At 34.1% G+C, this 12,708-nt stretch overlaps 1 non-coding gene across 1 annotated transcript; it reads left to right on the forward strand.

The window, feature by feature from the left end:
• Nucleotides 1–12,420: 12,420 nt before the first annotated feature.
• On the forward strand, nucleotides 12,421–12,514 carry LOC125612827. The gene has a single exon (XR_007343306.1). It is a non-coding gene; the product is annotated as a small nucleolar RNA SNORD116 (small nucleolar RNA).
• Nucleotides 12,515–12,708: the final 194 nt, after the last annotated feature.

Below are 12,708 nucleotides of genomic sequence, written 5' to 3' on the forward strand. Positions count from 1 at the left end.
CTTTTTTTTTTTTTTTTTAGAGAGAGAGAGAGAGAGAGAGAGAGAATTTTTTAATATTTATTTTTCAGTTTTCGGCGGACACAACATCTTTGTATGTGGTGCTGAGGATCGAACCCGGGCCGCACGCATGCCAGGCGAGCGCGCTACCGCTTGAGCCACATCCCCAGCCCCCTCCTCTTTATCTTAATGGTTTCATTTGCTGTGCAGAAACTCTTGATGGCTTCCAACTTCATGATTTTTGGTTTTATTTCTTGTGCTTTTGGGGTTTTGTTAAGGAATTTGTTGCAAGCACCAATATGATTGAGTGTTGACCCTATATTTTCTTCTAGCAGTTATAATGTTTTGGTATGATTTCTAAATGTGATCCATTTTAATTTGATTTTTGTGCAGGGTGAGAGATAGGGATCTAATATCATTTTTCTACATACGGCTATATACTTTTCCCAGCACCATTTGTTAAAAAGGCTGTCTTTTCTCCAGAGTATATTTTCGGAAACTTTATCCAGCATATGATGACTATAATGTAAGTATGTTATTTTGTCTGTGTCTTCTATTCTTTTCCATTGGTCTTTATGTCTATTTTGATACCAGTACCAAGTTGTTTTTGTTACTACAGTTCAGTAGTATAATTTCAGATCAGGTATTGTGATGCTTCCTGATTTGCTTTTCTTGCTCAGTGTCTCTTTGGTTGTTTTGGGTTTCGTATTCTTCCAAATTAATTATTTTTTTTTAATTCTATGAAGAATATCATTGGTATTTTAATGGGGATTACATTGATTATGTACATTACTTTTGGTAATATGGCCATCTTGACAATAGTAATTCTGTCTCTCCAAAAACAAGGAATATCTTTCCATCTTCTAAGTTCTTCCTCAGTTTATTTCTTCATTGTTCTATTATTTTCATTGTAGAGCTCTTATTATCTCCTTGGTTAGTTTAATTTCCAAGTTTTTTTTAGAAGTTCATTGTGAATGGGATGATTTTCCTGATTTATTCCTTGGCTAAATTACTATTGGAAAGGTATTAATTTATGGTCATTAATCTTGTATCCTGTTCCTTTGCAGAACTCATTAAAGTCTTGTGGTAGGATTTTTTGGGGGTCTTTTGCAGACACAGATAGTTTCACTTATTATTTTCCTATCAGTATCCCTTTGGTTTTCTTCTCTTGCCTGATTGCTCTGGCTAATGTTCTGAGGAATATATTGAATAGGAGTGGTGAGTGAGAGTAGATAGCTATTTCTTGTTCTTAAATGCTTTTAGTTTTTCTCCATTTAGCGTGATATTGGCTTTGAGTTTATCATTAATAGCTTTTATGATATTGAGGTAAGTTCTTTCCATCCCTAGTTTCTTAAATGTTTTTAACACGAATGGATGCTGTATTTTATGGAAGATCTTTTTTGCCACCACTGAGATGCAGATCCTGCCATTTGTACTGGACCTTAATTTTATACTGTTTTAGTGAGGTTCCTTTGTTTCTGACCTCATAGAGGAGAAGTCTTCCTGTTTTTATATATTTAGGGCTGAGGAACTTCTGGGCTGTGCTCTCTTTCTCTATTCTGCCTTGTTTTGTAAATGCCTGATACTTATTTTACTGGTCCTAGTTATTTCATTCATGTGGATTTGAATAGCATTCTATTCTTTTATGTAAACTGAAAGGCTGTATTTAGTTTTCCTTGTGGGGTAGGTTATTTGCCAACAGATTCTTGTAGGTTTTGTTTTCTGGGGCTGTTCTAAATTCTCCTTCAATTTTTATTAATAATTTTGTTATATAGAGAATTTTTGGATGACCTTTTATTCTTTCATCTTAATTTTTTCTGGCCTCCATAATTTCTAGTTTTATTAAGGATTGCTGTTTTAAAGCTTCCTTCTTTGTCCTTATCTTTTAAAAATTCTGATATGTGTAGGTGTATTTCTGTACGTTATCCTACTTAGAGCTCATTAGTCTTATAATGTGTAGATAATGACTTGCCTTACATTTGGACAGTTTTATTTTTCTTCAAACATTCTCTTTTTTTCTGGCTTTATACATTAGTATGTTTGATTTCCTTTTTATTTCACAGAGTAATTCAGTTGACCTTTTTAAAAAATGTTTATTTTTTAGTTTTAGGTAGACACAATATCTTTATTTTATTTTTATGTGGTGCTGAGGATCGAACCCACTGCCTCATGCCTGATAGGCAAGTATTCTACTACTGAGCCACAACCCCAGCCCAATTCAGTTGTCCTTTACTCAAATTTATTGCTTGTTATTTTTCTACAAGCTCAAATAAGATGAATATTGTGTTTTTGTTTGTTTATTTTGAGATGGACTCTTGCTGTTTCCCAGGATGAAACCTAGACTTGTGCAATTATCTTACCTCACCTTCACAGGTAGTTGGTAAAATAGGTGCACTCACTTTGCCTGATTTGAATTTTTAATTTAACTTTTCTATTTCTATTTATTCATAATTTCTGTATTTACATTTGTCTTATCTATTTGATAAGACAATATTCTCTTACTTTCCTTCATTTATTTGGACACGGCTTCCGTTAATTCTTTGAAATATTGGTAATGTCTGATTTTTTTCAACCTTTTTAGTTGTACAATTTAGTGAGGTTCCTTTGTTTCTGACCTGCGAAGTCTTCTCACTATTTATTTATTTATTTTTATTCAATGCTGAAGATTAAACTCAGTGCCTCACGTATACTAGGCAAGCGCTCTACCACTGAGCTATAACCTCAGTCCTCAATAGTGTCTGATTTTATTATAGCATTTATTTAATATCTCAAATATATAGGCTTCATCAGATGAAGTTTTTATTGCCTGTTTTATTTTCTTCCATGAGCCAGGTTTTTCTATTTTTTGTGTACATCATATTTTTTCAATACTAGATATTTTATATAATATAAAGCAGTTCTGAAAGTAGTATATCTTTCCATTGTTGGCTATTGCTCTTTGTTTTATGAATTTTTGAGCTAATTTTGTAAAATCTGTTTTTATTTTCTTATATAGCTAGGATATTCACTGTAACTGAACTAATAAATCACCTAAGGTTGACAGAGATTTATTTAAATGACTTGTACTGGTAACTTTTTTTATCCTTGAAGAAGGACTTTATATTCATCTTGCAACATTACTTGAACACTTAGGCAATGTAAATTTTCCTGCAACCTTCATTTTCTGTTTACAGCCTAAACATTAACCAGAGGTGAGACATTTGGACTTTTTAAACTCTTTTGTGAATATATATACCAATATACATACACATGAACAAAGCTTTCTAGATTTATAAGAATATGTAAGTGTTTTTTAAAGGCCCTAGTGGACATCTCATTTCTCAACTCGTAAGTATTGATCTAAGTTCCTGATAAATGCACTGATGATTCCTTTATTTGCTAGAGTGAACATTGAGTCAAAAAATAACTGTGTCTTATAAATATAACTTTTCCTGAGAGCTACATAGAGGTTGGCCCCCAATCCTGGTTAAATGGTTTATTTTTAATATTTACATTATGTTAGTCATCTTTCTGTAACTATAACAAAATCTCTGAGATAAATAAGTTACAAAGGGTAAAGTTTTCAGTTGGCTCATTGTTTCAGAGGTTTCATTCTATGGTTGCTTGATTATATTGTTTTGGGCCTATGCTAGTATAACACATCATTATAGGAGCATGTGGTACAGAAAAACTGTTTTACCTCCTTGTGGACAAGAAGAAATAAATGTAAGAACAGGGACCATAATACCAGTATCCTCTTAAACAGTATACCTCCTATAGCCTATCTTCCTCCCAATAGCCCTCACATCCTAAATGTTTTATTCCCTTCTATTAGTGTCACTGGCTGGGGACCAACCCTTTCATATATGAGTGTTGGATGTGGAAAGGAAAATTCAGGATTTAAATTATAGCACAGGGTTTGTGAAACATTACAGAAATATAAGATTCAAAGCTATAAGAAAATATAGAAGGGTGTGATTGTCTTCTTAACCTCAAATCCTTTTCCACTTCCCACTTATTTTGGATCTTTTTTCAACTGATAGTTAATCAATGTTTTAATTTCTTATTTTCCTGTATGGAAATGAAATACAACATATAAGAAAGAACAACAATAACAAAAAGAATAGACAAGTGGAAAATTGGAAAAAAGGAGGTTGTTATTAAAACTTATTATGTAGGTACAATTCAAACATAAAAACATAAGAAGGAGAAGAAAGAATGGAGAAATGATATTGGGTGTAATAGTGACCAAGATATTTTCAAAATCAAATACAGGTACCAAACTACAAAGGCAGAAAACTCTAGAGAAAATGAAGTGGATAAGAAACTCACATAGGATTTTGAGTTCATTTTTAGTGTATAGAAATACATTTGATTTTAATTATGATTTTTTTCATAGCTTTATTGAGGTAAATTTGAAGTATAATAAAAAGCACATATTTGAAGTACTCAATTTGGTTAGTTTTGACATGTTTTGACAAGTATATAGTCAATACAATCAATATAAAAAGCATTTCCATTACTTATTTTTAATTTGAAATCATGAAGACTGTGTTCTTGCATGATTTATTACACTAGAAATCAATTACCTTAAGATATATAGAACCTCATTCCCACATGTCACCTACTTCAGAATAAAAGGGCACACTTACCAATATCTCATAGGTTGAGGAAGAAAGTACAAGAAAAGTAAATAAAAAGTACTTTGAGCTAAGGGATGATTAAAGCTTAAAATGTCAGAATCATGGGGCTGGGGCTGTAGCTCAATGGTAGAGTGCTTGCCTCAAATATGTTAGGCAGTGGATTTGATCCTCAGCACCACATAAAAATAAATAAACAAATTAAGATATTGTGTTTATCTACAACTAAAAAAAAATTAAAAAATCAGAACCACCGGGATGTAGCAGTACTAAAATGAACATTTTTTTTTTTAAAGAGAGAGAGAGAATTTTTTAAATTTACTTTTTAGTTTTTGCTGGATACAACATCTTTTTATTTTATTTTTATGGGTGTTGAGGATCAAACCCAGTGCCTCGTGCATGCCAGGCAAGCGCACTATCGCTTGAGCCACATCCCCAGCCCTAAAATGAACATTTTTAACTTCAAGTACTTGTATCAGAAAGAAGCTAAATTAACAAATTATTTTCAAATAAGTGTAGGAGCAGAAATATATGAAATATAGAAGAATTAATACAGCTAAAAATTGATAAAAATTTTAAAAGTCTAATCAAGAAAAAAAGCAAGAACATAAAAATTAATATCAATGGAAATGGAGCTATGAAAATAACCCTACAGTTTGAAGTCTACTTTATTTGATATCAGGATGGAAACCCTTCACCATCAGTCTGTAGATGTCTTTTCCTATGAGATGAGTCTCATATTGTTGGGTCTTTTTTTTATACAATCTGCTAGTCTATGTCTTTTGATTGGTGAGTTTAGTCCATTAAGATTCAGGATTATTATTGAGAAATGATTTGTATTCCCAGCCATTTTTGTTTATTTTTGGCATTTAACATGACTTGGTTGCTCCTCTTATTAGATTTTCCTTTAGTGTAATCCCTCCCTCTGCTGATTTTCATCATTGTTTTTTATTTCCTCTTCTTGGAATATTTTGCTGAGGATGTTCTGTAGTGCAGGTTTTCTAGTTTTAAATTCTTTTGTTTATCATGGAAGGTTTTAATTTCATCACCAAATCTAAAAGCTTAGTTTTGCTGGATATGATTCTTGGTTGACATTCATTTTTTTTTCAGAGCTTGGTATAACTTGTTCCATGATCTCCTGGCTTTGAGGGTCTGGGTTGAAAAATCTGCTGAGATATGAATTGGTGTCCCCCTTTATGTTATCTGATTCCTCGCTCTTGCAGCTTTTAAGATTCTATCCTTATTCTGTATGCTAGACATTTTCATTATAATGTACCTTGGTGTAGATCTATTGTAATTTTGTACATTTGGTGTCCTGTAAGCCTCTTGTATTTGGTTTTCCAATTTGTTCTTCATGCTTGGGAAATTTCCTGATATTATCTCATTGAAGAGATTGTGCATTCCTTTGGTTTGAAATGGGCCAAGGACTTGAACAGACACTTCTCAGAAGAGGATATACAATCAGTCAACAAATATATGAAAAAAATGTTTATAATCACTAGCAGTTAGAGAAATGCAAATCAAAACCATTCACTTGCTCCAGTCAGAATGGTAGCTATTATGAAAACAAACAACAATACGTGTTGGCAACAATAAGTGTGGGGAAAAAGGTACACTCATATACTGCTGGTGGGACTGCGAATTGGTGCAGCCAATGTGGAAATCAGTATGGAAAATTGGGAATGGAGCCACCATTTAACCCAGCTATCCCTTTCCTTGGCATATACCCAAAGGACTTAAAAACGGCATACTACAGGGATATAGCCACATCAATGTATGTAGCAGCATAATTCATAAGAGCTAAATTGTGTAACCAATCTAGAAGCCCTTCAGTGGATTAATGGATTAAAAAATGTGTCATATATACACAATGGACTATTACTCAGCAATAAAAGAATAAAATCATGACATTTGCAGGTAAATGGATGGCATTAGAGAAGATAATGCTAAGTGAAGTTAGCCAATCCCCCCAAACCAAATGCCAAATGTTTTCTTTGATTTAAGGAAGATGATTCATAGTGTGATAGGGACACTATTCATATGGGATAGGAGCATAGGAGGAATAGATAAACTCTATATAGGGCAGAGGGATTGGAGTGAAAGGGAGGGGGCCATGAGGTTATAAATTTTGGTGGAATGTGATGATCATTATTATCCAAAGTACTTGTGTGAAGACATGAATTGTTGTGAATGTACTTTTTATACAACCAGAGATATGAAAAATTGTGCTCTATATGTGTAATAAGAATTTAATGCATTCTGCGGTCATTTATAAATTTAAAAAACCCTATACTAAAAATTTATTAAGGTAATAATATAATTGCATGACAACATATGTGATAACTATAACATGGTCTATATTAGGGAAGGATCTATGTGCTGCTGAAGAAACTTGTATACATTTTTGATGGATGAAATATTCTATATATGTCTGTAAAGTCTGAATCATTGAGTGTATTTTTTAGTTCTTTACCTTTTTATTTAGTTTTTCTTTGGAGGATCTATCCAGTCGTGACAGAGGCATGCTAAAGTTACCCAGTATTATTGCATTGTGGTCTATTTGATTCTTAAAATTCAGAAGGGATTGTTTGATGTATGTAGGTGATCTATTGTTTGGGACATAAGTATTTATGATTGTTATGTCTTATTGATGTATAGTTCCCTTAAACAGTATGAAATGTCCTTCTGTCCCTTCTGATTAACTTTGGCTTGAAATCCACTTTCTGGTATGAGGATAGAAAAACCCTGCTTCTTTACCAGATCCATGGGAATGATACATTTTTTTGCCCATCCTTTTACCTTCAGTCTGTGGATGTCTTTGCATATGAGTTAAGTCTCTTGAAGAAAGCATATTGTTGGGTCTTGCTTTTTGATCTAATATGCCAGTCTGTGTCTTTTGATTGATGGGTTTAGACCATTTACATTCAATGTTATTATTGAGAAGTGATTTTTATTCCCTTCCATTTTGATTTATTTCTGATTTTTACTTTGAATTAGTTTTTCCTTTGATTGACCATTTTTCTAGTGTAGTTCGTCCCTTTACTGGTTTTCAATTTTATTTTTTATTTCTTCTTCATGAAATATTTTATTGAATATTTTGTGCAAGCTTTCTAGTTGTGGATTCTTTCAACTTTTGTTTATCATGTAATGTTTTTATTTCATTGTCAGTTCCAAAGCTTAATTTTGCTGGGTATAGTATTCTCAGATGACTTTTCTTTCAGAGCCTGGTATATATTATTCCAAGAATTTCTACCTCTGGGTTGAGAAATTTCTGGGTTGAGAAATCAGCTAGGTCTTATTGGTTTCCCTCTAAATGTTACTTGCCACTTTTTTTTGTAGCCTTTAAAATTCTATCCTTATTTGGTATGTTTGGCATTTTCATAATAATGTTCCTTGGTGTGAGTATGTTGTAATTGTATATAGTTCTGGTCCTGTAAGCCTCCTATATTTAATTATCATTATTTAGGTTTGGCAAATGTTCATATTATTTGATTGAAAAGATTGTGTATTCTTTGGTTTATATCTCTGAGTCTTCATCTATCCCAGTAAACCTTTTAAACAAATATTTTTATTAGTTGTTGAAGGACCTTTATTTTACTTATTTATATGCAGTGCTGAGAATCAAACCCAGTGCCTCACAGACAAGCGTGCCACAATCCCAGCCCCTCAATAAATCTTAAGTGTGGTCTTTTCATATTATTCCTTTTTTCTTGGAAATTCTGTTCATGGTCTCTTAACATCTTTTCTCCATGGTCAGGTTGTTTTCAAGATTATATATTTTGTTTTAATTGCCTGAAACTCTGTATTCCAAGTGATCTAGTCTTCTGGTGATGCTTTCCTTTGCATTCTTAATTTGGTTTATTGATTGCTTCATTTTGAGGATTTCTGCTTGATTTTTTTCACAATTTTTTTTTATTGAAGTGATCTTTCACTTCCTGTATTTTCTCTCTGATTTCACTCGTTACATTTTCTTTTACTTCACAGATTAGTTTGACAGTGTACATTCTAAATTCCTTCTATGACATTTCTTCCACCATGATGTTGTGAGATTGTTCTTGAAGTATGTTGGTTTGTTTGAGGTGATTTTTTCCCTTGCTTTTTCATGTTATTTGTGGGTCTACCCATCTAGCAGTATGAATCTGAGGTAGTGGAGTTTCTACCCTGTGAATTTTAGTGACCTTGAAGGTTTCTAGTACTTAACATGCTGAGAAGTTTTCTTGGTTTCACTCTGTGCAGCACCCAGTAAAGCAACTTCCTCTATTCTCCTATCTTGAAAACCTCCTAATTGTTATTTTGTATCTTGATAGTTAGTGGAATTTGATTTGTGGTACTAAGAGAGTTTATTCTTGGGTGTGAGTGTGTGTGTATATTTTATGTTTCTTTACTTATGTCTCCTGTGAATGGAGATAATTGTTTTTCATTTGTAGTTAGATGTCTTTGCATAAAATTTTCTTGACTAAATACTCAAACAAGGGCTTTTAATACTATGTAAAAGACAATTATGTTCTTGTTCCTAGAAGAAAATTTTCTACTCTTTATAACCTCATTATGATGATTGCTAGAGGATTTTTATTATCTTAAAGTACTTTCTTTCCATTTCTTGTTTGTTGTTTGATTTTGACATGAATGAGTGTTGATTTCTGTCAAGTGCAATCTCGACATGATTTGAAAGGACATTATTTTTCTATATATTTTTTGTCATTCATTGTGTTCTTGTAATATTCTATTGACTGGTGCTGTTGAATTTAGTTTACTAGTATTGGATTAAAGAATTTGGCAACACCATGCAATTTCTCTACACTCATTGTAGAAACTAAAACAGCTCCCTTTTTCCATATACTCCTTTGCAATTCCCTTCAAACAAATATTTTCTTATACATTTCTGTGTAAATGAAATTTAAATTGCTCATAGTGTGTTCAATGCAATGATTAACACAAACAATGCAGATTAGTCCTGTTATAATTATAGTGTCTATTTATGGCTTTGTTATTAGGGTAATGCTCATCTCACAGAAATGTTTCCTCCTATTCACTTTTAGAAGTGTTCAATGAAGATTACTTATAATTTTTCAAATGCTTGATAGAATTAACAAATCATACTGTTTGGTTAATTGCATTTTATTTTCAGGAGGTTCTTGATTACTGATATATCTCCATACAAATTATTGGTCTGACCATATTTTTTCATTATTTTATGATTTCTTCATGGTACTATATATGTTTATAGGAATTTATTTTTTGAGATTTTTCAATGTCTTGTGTAAAATTGTCTATAATATTTTCTTCATTTAGTTTATTTCTTTGGACTTCAGTTGAAATGTGTTTTTTATTATATTTGTTATTTGAATTTGCTTTTTGTGTATTTAGATAGGAGTTTGTCACATTTGTTGAATGTAAACTCATTTTATTTTTTATCTGATTAATTTTTGATTCTGAATTTCATCAATCACTTCTCTAATATTTATCATTTCTTTACCTCTACAACATTTGGAGTTAGTTGGTTCTTTTTATAGTTCCTAGAGTGGTAAAATAATAAAACAGATTGAGCTCTTTCTCATGTAGTTGTTTACTGCTATAAAACTGTGTCTTAGCATAGCTTTTATAGAAACCCATAAGTTTTCATTTGTGCTATTTTTTTTCATTATATCAAGATGTTTATAATTTTCCTTGGGATGTCTAATTTGATGTATTGGTTAACATTCTTTTTTTTAAAAAAATTTTAGATATTGATGGACATTTATTTTTTTTATTCATTGTATGGGGTGCTAAGAATAGAACCCAGTGCCTCACAAATGCTAGGCAAGTGCTCTACCACTAGCTACAACTCCAGCCCCAATTGGTTAACATTCTGATATTTAATACTGACTTAATTCTTGATTTTGCAATTATCCTTAAATATTCATATCAACTTTTATTCCTTTCTTAACTTTTGTGATCAGAATACATATTTTAATTATATATTTAATTTTAAAAAGAATTAAAGATTATGTTGATGCCTATGCATGGTCTCTACTGGATAAATTCATTGAATTTAATAAAGAAATAAGAGAAAATAACAAAATGCCCAAGAAGAAATTGAGATGCAACTATGAAACAGCTGAGAAAAACAAAGTAGATATAATAAATGTAAAGATAATCTGTTTTCATGGAATGGTAGAAATTATAGTTGAATATTTATATGACACTAAGGTTTAAAGATTCAGTACAGTCTTTAAACTGTAAACACATGCACTTTATTAGATGTTGAGTGGCTTACAAGTCATTAGTATTTTATATTATAATGCAGAAAGAAGAGGGACATGTGGTATGGATTGTTCTGGGGCAGTGTCAGTGATCACCTGAAAATAACTAGTAAAAGAGGTGGCAGGATTCCACAGTAAATGTAACTCTGTAAACAAAATTACCTTCATGTGGGAGGGTTTTATTTTTGAAAATTGGACAGAATGGGTGAGGGTACAGTGCTTAAGCAGAAAAACACCAAGTAATTCTACCCACAATAGGATACACATTACAAGGTTTCAGGGTTCATATGATATATATGGAAAAAGAGGTGTTCCTATTCATTACCCAATCATGAGCATGTTTATAGGCCAGGGTCATGGCACAGGAATGATCTATGGGAGGATCACCCCACTCGAGAGGGCACTGCATGGTTTGGCAATTCTGCATGGCTGCTTGGTTTTCTTATATTACAGTACCAGATGAGCAGGAGACTAGGGCATGGTGAGGGGGAAAATGCTTTTGTTGCCCATGTGAATACCCTGTAACTATCAGCAGGCCATAAAGGTGTGTGTTTGCTGGGGAAAATAATACACTTGACCCAATTTATTCTGAAATAAAAAGAGGGCAAGCTTAGGGATAGAGATGATCTAATGAACTAGAGAATAGGTAGGGCCTAGGAATGGTCTCGCAAAGGAAGGAGATGCAGTGATGCAGCAATATGGCCCATTTGGATAAAGAGAGGAGAAGCTAGAGAAGAGATTCACTTAGGAGGCAAGAAACCAGGGCCATATGGGGGACAGCAGGTATTAGCTGTTGAACCCCAGGTACCATAAACCCTGGAAACACTTGGAGGTATAAGGGTGATTGGAGAGGACTTGCACTGACCTGTTCACCTCAGGTGAAGACTGGACAAGTGTGGAGCAGAGGGACTCAGAGCAGGCAACAGAAGGTTTGGGGATGTACAATCACAAAAAGGATGTGGAGCAACAGTGTTCCCTGTGACACATCCAAAGGTGCAGGAAGTGAAGCCTTCAGAAAACAATGCTTCCATGCCCCTGCGGACCAGTGGGCCAGGCGGGTAGGCCTGTACCCAGGCACAGGAGATGTCTTATCTTTCTGAGGAGTGAGGAAGCAGCGCTGTGAGTTATGAGAATTTGGGATTGTGCCCAACCAACAAGAAGTGGTTGGGCACAATGCTGAGAGTGTTGTCACTGTGCCATTTTTTTCACGATGTAATACGTTTGTGAACGTTTTTCAGGAAAAGATGGTGAGGGAGACAGACGTCCTGGCTAAGAGGAGTGTGCCCACCATTGCGGATGACATGGAGTCCTTTTATCTATTTGGCATCCCAACAAAATGTAACAGACATTCTCGCAGCGGACAGTGGGGTGGTGGGTGGAGGGTGGAGGGAAGTACAGGTACAAAGTGGAGACAATAAGCTTGGCTTGTCCACCACCCCGGTGTCAAGCCTCTTGTTGGAGGCTATGCAGAGTTGGTGTGGAAATACTGTCCCCATGAATGGGCTTGTTCGGGCGCCGGTTCGGAAAGGGGCGTGGATGCGGTTGGTGCTTCGGGCATGCTTGGATCGATGATGAGTCCTCCAATAACATTCCTTGGAAAAGCTGAACAAAATGAGTGAAAACCCACTACCGTCTCGCTCATCGTGACTGAGGTCCGGAACGATGGCAGAGGCGGCAGGGGCAGGGACACCTGCCGCGGCTTCCAATACTTGTTCTGATCTTAGGCAAATTCCGACGCCAGGCCCATGCTGAAAGTGGGCTATGGCCCCGTCCATGAGCATGTGGCCACTGGGTATTCTTGGCTGAGCCGAATCAGATGCACAGCAGAGCCAGGCCTACTGGGGGAACAA

The sequence above is a fragment of the Marmota marmota genome, unplaced genomic scaffold, assembly GCF_001458135.2.
Source record: "Marmota marmota marmota unplaced genomic scaffold, marMar, whole genome shotgun sequence".
NCBI classification, from domain to species: Eukaryota; Metazoa; Chordata; class Mammalia; order Rodentia; family Sciuridae; genus Marmota; species Marmota marmota.